We start from the raw sequence: 13329 nt of genomic DNA, 5'->3' as shown, positions 1-13329 counted from the left end.
TGTACATTTGTAAATAAACAGGATTTCATCAATTTCTCCTCCTAACGGAAACAACCCGCAAGACTTCAAAAGCAGCTAGCTCCCCCCCACACACAAACAAATATTTTTTAATATAAAACTCCCAATCTGTAGTGTAGGTTCTTAATTATTTAGTGCATATTTTAATAGATCAATGTTAAAGATCTCACTATTTGCATTATTGAAATATAGTTAAAACATTTCAGAATATGTGTGGGGGCCGGAGAGAGGGCAGAGACATAGAGCAAGATACAGCTGTCTGGAGGAGATGAGTGATGGAGAACAGAATCTGGGCCACTTTTTTTGAAAATTGATCTTACCATCACCACTGCAATTTTGTCTGTTACACATTATATTTCAATGCCTTTGAAAGCAAGATTTTATAAATGGTTTTAACTTGTGTAGTGTGTTTGTATTGGATCATTTTGAAATTTGAGAAGAACTTTCTGGTTCACACCAAAGATTAGTGTTTGAATAGGAGAGTTATAGTACTGTAGTATGTTATTTAAGTACGAGGGGGATTGAATAAGATGGTGGATTCAGTGTATATTAGGCATTTGGCATGTCTAGTTAAGAATTTAACACATTAAACATATAAAGTGACATGTTCCATTTTCTGCACAGAGCAACAAGAAGGCGATTGGGGAGGAAAAGGGCTGGGAAGGAGCTGTGTTTCCAGCACATTCTCCCACCCTGGCCTCAGGGACTATAGCAGCTATACTGTGAGAGACCCACATAGTCATGACTGCATGGGACAGAAAGTAATAGGCCAGGTGCAGGTAGGTTGACCGTTCTCCATAGCGACGTTTTCCCTCAGGCAAGGAATGTTCAGGCAGCAGGTTGCACAAAGCTGTTGTGCTTCCTCCTAAGTGTGAGTGGAGGCCATTCCTGAGAGCTGGTACAGTTCTGGATGACACATGTTCTTCTGCACTGAGAGACATAGGATTGGAGAAATCCTATCTTCTCTCTCAAGTGTGCAGAGGGGGGAAAAAATGGTGCAGCAAGAGTAGACAGTGGGAGTGGCTCAGTAGCCATGGTCTTAAAAACAGTCCTCATCCTGCTTCTACAGACTTTTATGTTTTTTTTTGGTGTAAAATCTTAAGGACTGTTTGTTTTCTATTCCAGCACATGTTGTTGGTTTGCTTGTTCAATGGCAGATAGTAGTTTTCATGGCATAGGCGCTGACTCTGGGGGTGCTCCAGGGCCAGAGCAAAAAATTGGTGTGTGCCCTTCACCCACCATCACCTCCCCACCCCAGCTCACCTCCGCTTCTGCTCCGCTTCCTCCCCTGAGCACACCGCTTCTCCCCTTAACTCTCAGTGCTTCCCACTGCAAAACAGCTGTTTCACGGCGGCAAGCACTGGGAAGGAGGGGAAAACACAGCACACTGAGGAAGAGGCAGGACCAGGGCGGGGATTTGGGGAAGGGGTTGGAATGGGGGTGGGGCACAAGCACCCACTGGTGCCGGGAAAAGCTGGTGCCTATGGCACAGGGGACATTAATAGAGGGTGGATTTTGCTATGGCTTTCCACATTCCCTCACTCAATTCAGGTCTGTTCCACAACAGAAAATATACTTCTGCAACTAGTTTTCCTTGCATATCCCTATGCAGCTAAAACTGTAAAACCCTTTCATCCAGAAAGTTTCAAACTGCATGAAAATATCCATCAAAATTTGAAAGTGCTCCACAGTTAGCACCAAACTTAATTTAAAAAGTCAATTTCCTTTTCCTTTGTATTTGTTGGAAGAACAATAAAACCATTTTTTATTCACACCCAAAGCATTCTCTACATGAAAAAAGAAAGCCAACACAAAAGGATGTAACACAGTAATTTCTAAGCAAGAGTAATCATAGCATTAGATCATTAAATGCAATTGGATTGAGTAAAATTAGCATGAGAATATGCATTTCTGGGGAGCAATAGAAGCTTCCCATTTTTAAGGTTGTGCGGAGAATATGATGTTTCACTGTGTTTTATATAGCAGAAACTGGATTTTGTATTATACAATTTTATACCATTTCTGTAAAGCAAAAATAAATAGAAAAAGTCTGTGAAGCAAAAAGTTAGAAAAAACACACAAATTGAGCTATAACGTGAGAAAAGATAGGGTTAGAGGTAAGGCACTGGGCTACAACTTAGATCTCCTGAGTGCAACTCCCAGCTTTGCCACAAAATCCTTGTGTGACTTTGGGCAAGTCACTTAATCTCTGTCTGTTTCTCATCTGTATTAAGAAAGTGTTATCCCCATTCTCCCCTTCTGTCTCTCTTATGAGTTTAGACTGCAAGATATTTGGGACAACAGCTTTCTCTTACTATGGGCTTTTCTCTGCTGGGGTAAATCGATCTAAATTATGCTCCTGAATAACATAGTTGGGGGCTGATGTAGCTTAGGCTGACTTATTGTGGTGTCTTCACTTTGCTTTGTTGATGGGAGACGCACTCCAGTCAACTTACCTTACTCTTCTTGGGAAGCTGGAGTACTAGAGTTGACTGGAGAGGGCTCTGCCATTGATTTAGTGGGTCTTCACTAGACCCGCTAAATCAACACCTGCTGCATCAATTGCAGCAGCAGCAGCGCTCTCCCTGGTAATGAAGACAAGCCCTATGTGTAGGACATAGTATAACACTCATCCACTTCAGCTGGGATCTCTAAGCGGCATACCTTCCCTTCTGCATTACGTGCCATGCCTCAGTTTCCCTTTTTCAAGGACCAGCTCCATGAAGCTGAAAACACAATGTTGAATTTCACAATGTTTCCTTTCTACTATTATGGAACAAAAGAATACTCAACGCTTCATGCTTGTAACCAGTTTCCTCAAGTCCTTTTTAACCCTGCTCCTGTTCACTAGCTTTTTCCAGCCCTTTCCCAGAGGTTCACAGTCACTCTTGCATTAGGCTTTCTGCCATCTCACTAGTCAGGTTGCTCACTAGTCTTACTCCTGCACTCCTGTCCCAGCCCATTAAGCTCTCCCCAGGCCCTTGGCCACGACTCTATTTTGAGACAGCTGGCCGCCTGCCAGTCTCCATGGAAACCAAAATGCCAAGGTCATTCCAGGCCCTACTCTCTCTCAGGGTAGCCTAGAGCATAGCTTTATACAGTCCGCACAGGCAGTCACATGTTCCACAGTCACATGCTTCCTCTTAAGTGTCTGCACTGATTGCACCCATCTGTGGCTCTTCCTAGGCCAAAAGGATGAACTCTTTCCGCTAACCTATGGATGGGGATTGCCTCCCCATCACAGGGCCCCAATATAAATACTAGTGTAAAGGCAAATTCACAGGGTTGAATATGGCCTAGTTATCCATAAAAAGAGCTGCCTTACCAAGAGTTTAATCGTTTAAAATAGTCAAGCTAAGCAAAACATAATTTTTAATGAATTATTTCTGTTGATCTGGACCTATTTTTCATGTCTGCCAGTGGCAGAATATGGTATCAGATCTCCTCATAAAACTATCCACATGACACTAGATCCCATGGAGCAGCCTCTATGGATTTGGGCTCTGCGCATAGGGCTGAGGAGAATCTTTGGGAATGGGGGAGGGGCACTCATCAGATCCTAGCAAGAACTCCACTCTAAAGGTGATACAGCCTAGACCAGGGGGTCTTAATCTTCTTCTTTCCGATTCCCCGCCCCCATTTCTGATGCACCCCCCCCCAACATGCTATAAAAATTCCATGGTCCATGTGTGCCGCACCAACTGTTTTTCTGCATATCCAGTAAATTAAAAGCCAGGGCCGATGTTAGGGGGTAGCAAGGAGGGAAATTGCCCAGGGCTCCACACACAGGGGAACCTGTGACGCTAAGTTGCTTGGGGGCTTTCATCTGGGGGCTCCAGTGAGTCTTACACTAGTCCTGCTCTTTGGCAGACCCCTTGAAACTGGAATTGCACCCTCCAGGATGCCCCAGATCTCTGGTTGAGAACTGCGGCTGAGACTCCATTACTTCTCTGCCAGCCCACTCTACCCTCTCCCCCCACACCTTCACCTGGCACACTACATGTCCTTCGCAGAGCTCCACCAATACAATAAATCTCAGCAACACAGCTGTAATGGAGACATGCTATCCAGGAACCAGATAGAGTAGCAAGGAAGCCATGACCTGGCCATCAGTGAATCTCCACAGATTTACAGGGTTGAGATCTGGCTGCTGGTCTTCTCCCTGGGGGAGCAAATCCTAACTGTTGCCGGACTAATCCAGGGTCTGGACTGCTTGAGCCTTCAGAAAGCTGCTGTGTCAACTGCTCCTCCTGTGCCTGCTGCCAACAGCAGTTCATGAACAGAGTATACCCCTAAACCACCAGATACCACATCCCTGAGGCAGCAAAGCACAAGTGGAGATCTATAGAGCACTGGGTGCTTATTCTGGGCAGAGAACAATGGGTGGGCGGGGAGGGGAGGAGAGACTGCTTGTGTCCTCTTCCTCTCCCATGCACCTGCCTGAGGTAAGATTTTGCCCTGCATCCGGAAACAAAACTCTAGTATAAACTTGATTTGGTGGCCTTCTTTGTGTCTCTCTTTCTTAGCTATCAACAATCGTATCTTTTTTGGGGCTGTGCAGGGGGGATCCCCTAAGGAAGAAGTGAGAGGCTGAGATTTTTGAATAGGCCATTTCTCTCCTTTGCATGTTCAGCTCAATTTGATTTTTTTACACCAAGAGAGCTGAGTCAAGTGAACAGTGGCTTGGTTGAAAGAAAAGTGAGATTGTTACACTACAGCTGTAGCATGAGAACTATTTTTTTAAACCCACATTAAGGGGAGAAACATTGTAGTGTATTTGAAAAATATAGTATATTTTAATTGCAATTTCACTTAAAATGGATTAAATCTTATATAAATTCAGGTAATACCAGTGCAGACAATAATTATTCCTGACTGAGCCTCTAGCTTTACACAGTTCTCACTTGAACAGTTTTAAAAGGGGCTGGAGACCAGTTAATGAGCCTTCCTGGCTTTGGCCAGTCTAATCAGTCCGCTCCACCTTTCCATTCTTTCCCTCAGTGCTTTGTTGGTGTTTCTAAACCAGCAAAACTGTCTGCTCCCTTAGCCTGCTCTGTTCAGAAGAAACTAAAAGGAGACAACAAAAACAGGATTACACACACAAAAAGTTTTATTGATTCTGCAAACCAAGGAACTATGCTATGCATTCTTGAGCACCATCTAGTGCCACCACATTTATCAACTATTTACATATGTAGGGCACTCTCATAACACAATGTACACAAGTGCTCAGTCTAGTTTTAAATTACTTGAGCAATGTGGCTTCCATCATGTCCTTCATGAGACCGTTTCACAATTTATAATCCACACACTTAGGAAACATTGCCAGCTGTTCAGCCTAAATTATTCTTTTCTTGATTTCCTCCTTTGCAGTTGAACAAACTGGCAGATGTAAGTGAAAAAACAAGTTCTTTCAGCTGGCTATTTCAGAATTGCTTGGATTTTACTGTCTGAAGTCTCTTCTTCCCTCTATACACAGACAGAGCAGTGTGAAACTGACCAGAGGCTTGTGAGGAAAGGAAATCCTGGTGGAACAAGAAATCCTTTGCTTCCCAACCCCCACCCCTCTCCTTTTACTGGTTGCAGGGCTGGTGCAAGGATGTTTTGCGCCCTAGGTGAAACTTCCACCTTGCGCCCTCCCTCCCTGCGCCCCTGCCCTGAGGTGCCCCCCCAGGCAGCTCCCCACTCTCTACCCTGAGGCACCCCCCCGCCCCAGCTCATCCCTGCTCTGTGTACGAACAGGAGCACCCCGAGCATGCTGTGGCTGCTTCACTTCTTCCGCCTCCCAGGCTTGCGGTGCCTAAGCTGATTGGCGCTGCAAGTCTGGGAGTCAGGAGAAATGAAGCAGCTCACCCCTGCCCCACCTCCTCCCTGAGCACACCGTGACCGCTTCACTTCTCCTGCCTCCCAGGCTTGCAGTGCCTAAGCTGATTGGTGCCGCAAGCCTGGGAGGCAGAAGTGAAGCAGCCATGGCGTGCTCGGGGAGGAGGCAGGGCAGGGGTGAGCTGGGTGGGGAGTTCCCCTGCGTGCCGCCCTCCGCTCCCTTACTTGCTGCAGGTGGCCCTCCCCGCGATCCCCTGCCCCAGCTCCTTCTGCCTAAATGCCTGCAGTGACCGGGGTGGCTGAAGATCTGGCTGCTACGGTCGCTGCCGAAGAAAATGGCAGCCCCCAAATGCCAGCGCACGGTCACCTAAATGGTTGCACCGGCCCTGACTGATTGTTTCCTTTTGAAATTGCTGAATTGAAGTAGAATAGCTCAGCTTTCCGGAGGAGGGCAAAGGGATGTTACAGCACTGGCTCCAGTGGGTCACACCAGTAACTAAATTATTTCTTCAAAGGATGGAAGAGAGCTACAGAAAAGGCAAAAATCATTGCAGGAAACAGATAGGGCTTCTTTCACCTTTGATGTGGATGCTTAACTCTCACTAAGGCTAAAGAAGACATTGCACACGCACACATAGAGGGAAAAATAACACTCATAATTATTTAAGAACTTCTTTCTGGTCCTCTATGTGGACCTTTTCTATGTTTCATTAAAGTATTCATTGTCCATAGTACTACAAATGTTGGACTGACACACATTCATGGGTTCTAGCATTCCACCACAGTTTATGAGAAACTCCTTTTGGGGGAGGGATAGCTCAGTGGTTTGAGCATTGGCCTGCTAAACTCAGAGTTATGAGGTCAATCCTTGAGGGGACCACTTAAGGATCTGGGGCAAAATCAGTACTTGGTCCTGCTAGCGAAGGCAGGGGGCTGGACTCGATGACCTTCCAGGGTCCCTTCCAGTTCTATGAGATTAGTATATGGAGCTATACCTACGAGATTTACTCATACCCAGAGGCAGGAGAATGGCATCTCATTTCTGAAGTGAACTGAAAAAATCTCTTAAATCAACTGAGAATTAATAATTACTGTAGCACCATAGTATAGACACTCAGAGGGGTTTTTCCATTGAGGGAAGTAATGCATCTTTCCAGGAGGTGGCAGCTAGGTCAACAGAAGAATCTTTCCCTCATCTACACCAGCAGTTTAGTTGACTTGCCTATGGTACTCAGGGTGCAACATTTTTCACAGCCTTGAGTAACGCAGCTAGGTCTAGCTAAGCGTTAGCCAGGCTTAAACAACGTAACTATCTCCCATAGCTCTGGAAACAATGGATCTCATTCCCATTTACACCAGAGATCCTTTACAGCACTCTGACTTTGTAAAGGGACCATAAAGTGGGTGTAATTCTCTACACTGCCCAGAGTGCGGACACCAATTCCAGTCATACTGGTTCAGCTCTGAATGTATTGTTAAAAATCTATTTTTTTTCTACAAAGTGTACAGAGTAAACTTAAATCTGAAATAGACTGGTAGATGTATAATATTATATAAGTGTACATGAGTGTTTACATAGCAATCTAGCTATAGCTTTCTATGGCACATATGGAGGAATTATGGAAATGCTCAAATAGGCAATGACTACAATGGTCTTTTCTTCCATTTAAATATATCTTGAAATTTATATACGTGTATCTGTAACCTTGGGTGGACCAGAGTTTACTTCTCTGCCCTTCTGCAGTGCCTAAATAACCCAACTCCCATTAAAGCACCTGGAGACCCAGAAATCAGTCAGTAAGAAGTTCAGCCAGGATTGCACAGGCTCAACTTCCCCACGTTCAAGTCCAAAAAGAACAAAAGGAATGAACTTCGTTCTTAAGTACTAACTTTATAAAGATAAAGAAACAGCAACAATAATAATAACTTACTTTCTGCAGCATAACATGGCTACTTTATAATCCACATTATCTTCACAGTTGTACTTAGATTCATAGATTCATAGACTCTAGGACTGGAAGGGACCTCGAGAGGTCATCGAGTCCAGTCCCCTGCCCTCATGGCAGGACCAAATACTGTCTAGACCATCCCTGATAGACATTTATCTAACCTACTCTTAAATATCTCCAGAGATGGAGATTCCACAACCTCCCTAGGCAATTTATTCCAGTGTTTAACTACCCTGACAGTTAGGAACTTTTTCCTAATGTCCAACCTAAATCTCCCTTGCTGCAGTTTAAGCCCATTGCTTCTTGTTCTATCATTAGAGGCTAAGGTGAACAAGTTTTCTCCCTCCTCCTGATGACACCCTTTTAGATACCTGAAAACTGCTATCATGTCCCCTCTCAGTCTTCTCTTTTCCAAACTAAATAAACCCAGTTCTTTCAGCCTTCCTTCGTAGGTCATGTTCTCAAGACCTTTAATCATTCTTGTTGCTCTTCTCTGGACCCTCTCCAATTTCTCCACATCTTTCTTGAAATGCGGTGCCCAGAACTGGACACAATACTCCAGTTGAGGCCTAACCAGCGCAGAGTAGAGCGGAAGAATGACTTCTCGTGTCTTGTTTACAACACACCTGTTAATGCATCCCAGAATCACGTTTGCTTTTTTTGCAACAGTATCACACTGTTGACTCATATTTAGCTTGTGGTCCACTATGACCCCTAGATCTCTTTCTGCCATACTCCTTCCTAGACAGTCTCTTCCCATTCTGTATGTGTGAAACTGATTGTTCCTTCCTAAGTGGAGCACTTTGCATTTGTCTTTATTGAACTTCATCCGGTTTACCTCAGACCATTTCTCCAATTTGTCCAGATCATTTTGAATTCTGACCCTGTCCTCCAAAGCAGTTGCAATCCCTCCCAGTTTGGTATCGTCCGCAAACTTAATAAGCGTACTTTCTATGCCAACATCTAAGTCGTTGATGAAGATATTGAACAGAGCCGGTCCCAAAACAGACCCCTGTGGAACCCCACTTGTTATACCTTTCCAGCAGGATTGGGAGCCATTAATAACCACTCTCTGAGTACGGTTATCCAGCCAGTTATGCACCCACCTTATAGTAGCCCCATCTAAATTGTATTTGCCTAGTTTATCGATAAGAATATCATGCGAGACCGTATCAAATGCCTTACTAAAGTCTAGGTATACCACATCCACCGCTTCTCCCTTATCCACAAGACTCGTTATCCTATCAAAGAAAGCTATCAGATTGGTTTGACACGATTTGTTCTTTACAAATCCATGCTGGCTATTCCCTATCACCTTACCACCTTCCAAGTGTTTGCAGATGATTTCTTTAATTACTTGCTCCATTATCTTCCCTGGCACAGAAGTTAAACTAACTGGTCTGTAGTTTCCTGGGTTGTTTTTATTTCCCTTTTTATAGATGGGCACTATATTTGCCCTTTTCCAGTCTTCTGGAATCTCTCCCGTCTCCCATGACTTTCCAAAGATAATAGCTAGAGGCTCAGATACCTCCTCTATTAACTCCTTGAGTATTCTAGGATGCATTTCATCAGGCCCTGGTGACTTGCAGGCATCTAACTTTTCTAAGTGATTTTTAACTTGCTCTTTTTTTATTTTATCTTCTAAACCTACCCCCTTCCCATAAGCATTCACTATGTTAGACATTCCTTCAGACTTCTCAGTGAAGACCGAAACAAAGAAGTCATTAAGCATCTCTGCCATTTCCAAGTTTCCTGTTACTGTTTCTCCCTCCTCACTGAGCAGTGGGCCTACCCTGTCCTTGGTCTTCCTCTTGCTTCTAATGTATTGATAAGAAGTATTCTTGTTTCCCTTTATTCCCATAGCTAGTTTGAGCTCATTTTGTGCCTTTGCCTTTCTAATCTTGCCCCTGCATTCCTGTGTTATTTGCCTATATTCATCCTTTGTAATCTGACCTAGTTTCCATTTTTTATATGACTCCTTTTTATTTTGTAGGTCATGCAAGATCTCGTGGTTAAGCCAAGGTGGTCTTTTGCCACATTTTCTATCTTTCCTACCCATCGGAATAGCTTGCTTTTGGGCCCTTAATAGTGTCCCTTTGAAAAACTGCCAACTCTCCTCAGTTGTTTTTCCCCTCAGTCTTGATTCCCATGAGACCTTACCTATCAGCTCTCTGAGCTTACCAAAATCCGCCTTCCTGAAATCCATTGTCTCTATTTTGCTGTACTCCCTTCTACCCTTCCTTAGAATTGCAAACTCTATGATTTCATGATCACTTTCACCCAAGCTTCCTTCTACTTTCAAATTCTCAACGAGTTCCTCCCTATTTGTTAAAATCAAGTCTAGAACAGCTTCCCCCCAGTAGCTTTTTCAACCTTCTGAAATAAAAAGTTGTCTGCAATTCAGTCCAGGAACTTATTGGATAGTCTGTGCCCCGCGGTGTTATTTTCCCAACATATATCTGGATAGTTGAAGTCCCCCATCAACACCAAATCTTGGGCTTTGGATGATTTTGTTAGTTGTTTAAAAAAAGCCTCATCCACCTCTTCCACCTGGTTAGGTGGCCTGTAGTAGACTCCTAGCATGATATCACCCTTGTTTTTTACCCTTTTTAGCCTAACCCAGAGACTCTCAACACTTCCGTCTCCTATGTCCATCTCCACCTCAGTCCAAGTGTGTACATTTTTAATATATAAGGCAACACCTCCTCCCTTTTTCCCCTGTCCATCCTTCCTGAGCAAACTATACCCATCCACACCAACATTCCAATCATGTGTATTATCCCACCAAGTTTCAGTGATGCCAACAATGTCATAGTTGTATTTATTTATTAGCACTTCCAGTTCTTCCTGCTTATTACCCATACTTCTCGCATTTGTATATAGGCATCTAAGATACTGGTTTGATCTTGCCTCCCAGTTTTGCCCTGACCCTCCTTTCTCTCTGCCATTATAGCCCACGCTCCCTCTTGTTTCCGACCCATCTCCCAGGTCTTCATGTTCCCCACTTACCTGTGGGCTTTGCTCACCTGTCCCCGTCAAACCTAGTTTAAAGCCCTCCTCACTAGGTTAGCCAGTCTGTGTGCAAATAGGGTCTTCCCCCTCCTCGAAAGGTGAACGCCATCTCTGCCTAGCAGTCCTACCTCGAATAGCATCCCGTGGTCGAGGAAGCCAAAGCCCTCCTGGCGACACCATCTTCGCAGCCAGGCATTCACCTCCATGATGCATCTGTCTCTGCCCGGGCCCCTACCTTTGACAGGAAGAATCGAAGAGAATACCACCTGCACTCCAAACTCCTTCACCCGTACTCCCAGAGCCCTGTAGTCACTCTTGATCCGCTCAGCGTCACACCTCGCAGTATCATTTGTGCCCACATGGATGAGTAGCATGGGGTAGTAGTCAGAAGGCCGGATAATCCTCGACAATGCCTCTGTAACATTTCGGATACGGGCCCCCGGCAGGCAGCATACCTCCCGAGATGAAATGTCAGGGCGACAGATGGGCGCCTCCGTCCCCCTCAGCAGAGAGTCTCCGACCACCACTACCCTACGTTTCCTATTTTCAGTGGTAGCAGCAGACCTCCCAGCCTTAGGGGTACGAGGCTTCTCCTCCTTTACTGTAGGGGGTGATTCCTTCTCTCCTGTATCAAGAAGAGCATAACGGTTACCTATTACCACAGCGGGAGGGTTCACAGCAGGGGTGGAGCACTGCCCGCTGCCAGAAGCAACCAGCTGCCAGTGTCCACCCTAAGCCATCTCCTCCTCCACCAGTGGTGTGTCAGCAGTCCTGTGAACTGGGACAGCTACCTCAGCTGTCTCCCCATGGACAGTGTCCAGGAATTGCTCGTGGATACAGATGCTCCTCAACCTAGCCACCTCCTCCTGTAGCTCTCCCACCTGCTGCCTGAGAGATTCCACCAGTAGGCACCTTTCACATTGGGTGCCCCCCCCGCCCCAGCCTGGATATCAGTAAGTGGAAATTGCAAGTTACAGTCTTTGCAAAACCACACTAGAATCTGGGTAGGAGCATCCATGCTCTGGTGCTCTGTCTGGCTACAGGCGCAGGTGGAGAAGACAGAAGCAGTGCTGCCACAGGTGTCGCGGGTCTTCCTAACCGTCTTCCTCTATCAAACTCTCTCTCAAACGCCCGTGTCTTCAGCTCCCTGTCCACTCTGCTCTGCTTTAAAGAGAAAGGATTTGGATGTAGTTTGGTTTATAGGTTTTCAAGGGACTAACGGATCACAGATAGGACTGACAAGGGACCCCCGCTCCCTCCTTACTCCCCTTCCAAACTTCCTTGCGAAACTCCATGTTAGCAGCCCCTGGTCGCGAAGCTCCCTGGTCGCTTGAGTGCGGCTTTATAAAGCCCTGGCCTGAGTGAATGCCCCGCCCACTGGTTAAGGCTCAGCCAATTACCAGAGGCTTCTAGCTTTCAAACCTTCCTTTATAGCTCAGCCTCCAACTGCCCGCTACAGTACATGGTCCTTCAAACAACCAAAATAAACAAACAGACTGAAAACACAAGCTCAGCACACAGCAAGTAACCCCCAAACACAAACACACACACACTGCAGACAGTCACTTACCCCACAGATGCTGTATTTGCTCCTCCTTCAGCAAAACTCCCTTGCGAAACTCCCTTGCGAAACTCCCTGTTAGCAGCCTCTGTTTGCAAAAAGATATAACATACATATAAACAAAGAAAACAAATTAAATCTAAACAGGTGAGTCCCCTCAAAAACACAGTGAGAAGTAAGTGCGAGACCCCAAAAGCTTACGTTGAGGTCACGTGAGTTTCAGTTACAGTCTGCTGAGTCAAAAGCACTGCAGCAACATCTCCCCTCCATTTGCTTGTAGAAATCTCCAGCTGGAATCCATGCAGACTCTTCCTCCTCCGCTGCTGAAATCACTTTTAACTAATTAAGTAACCAACCATTCCGTTTAAGTTTATAGATAAAAAAACCCTGTTTCAAGACAAATACAAACTGAGAATCGCAAAATATAAGTGACTTGTTGCCTATTATCATATTTAAATAAGAGAAAAGTTGGTAAATCATACTAGTTGAGGCAATTTAACTAAGACAACTTGGCTGAAATCAAACATGCAAAGTATGCAATTAAAATAAGCAAAATTAATTTTCCCTCACAATTTCCATTTTCTATTGAAGGGTTAACAATATCACTAACCTGCTGCAAAATTCTTCAGAGTTAAGGGGAAAATAGCCTGTTTTCTGCTAGGGTGGTGGGGTGGGGACTCAACTTCTCTCAACTCACACACAGTGCACATGGCCTTTTGTAAAGCAACTGCTTGCCAACTTGCCCTCATGAAGTCTGAGTGCAGCTACTGGGAACCTACTGAGCATACCCAAAACTACCATACCCAATTCCAAAGACTTCTGAGCTGTATGCTAATTGTGCATCTGCCTAGGAACAACAAACCAGACACAACTAAGTCGTTCCCCTGCCCTCATAACCAGAGTGACGTGTAAACTGGCTGTGGTTTTAATTAGCAATTACACTTGGCAGCCAAGAATAATGTTGTT

This window comes from Chelonoidis abingdonii, chromosome 2 (assembly GCF_003597395.2).
Source record: "Chelonoidis abingdonii isolate Lonesome George chromosome 2, CheloAbing_2.0, whole genome shotgun sequence".
NCBI classification, from domain to species: Eukaryota; Metazoa; Chordata; order Testudines; family Testudinidae; genus Chelonoidis; species Chelonoidis abingdonii.
Note: the sequence above shows the minus strand (reverse complement) of the source record.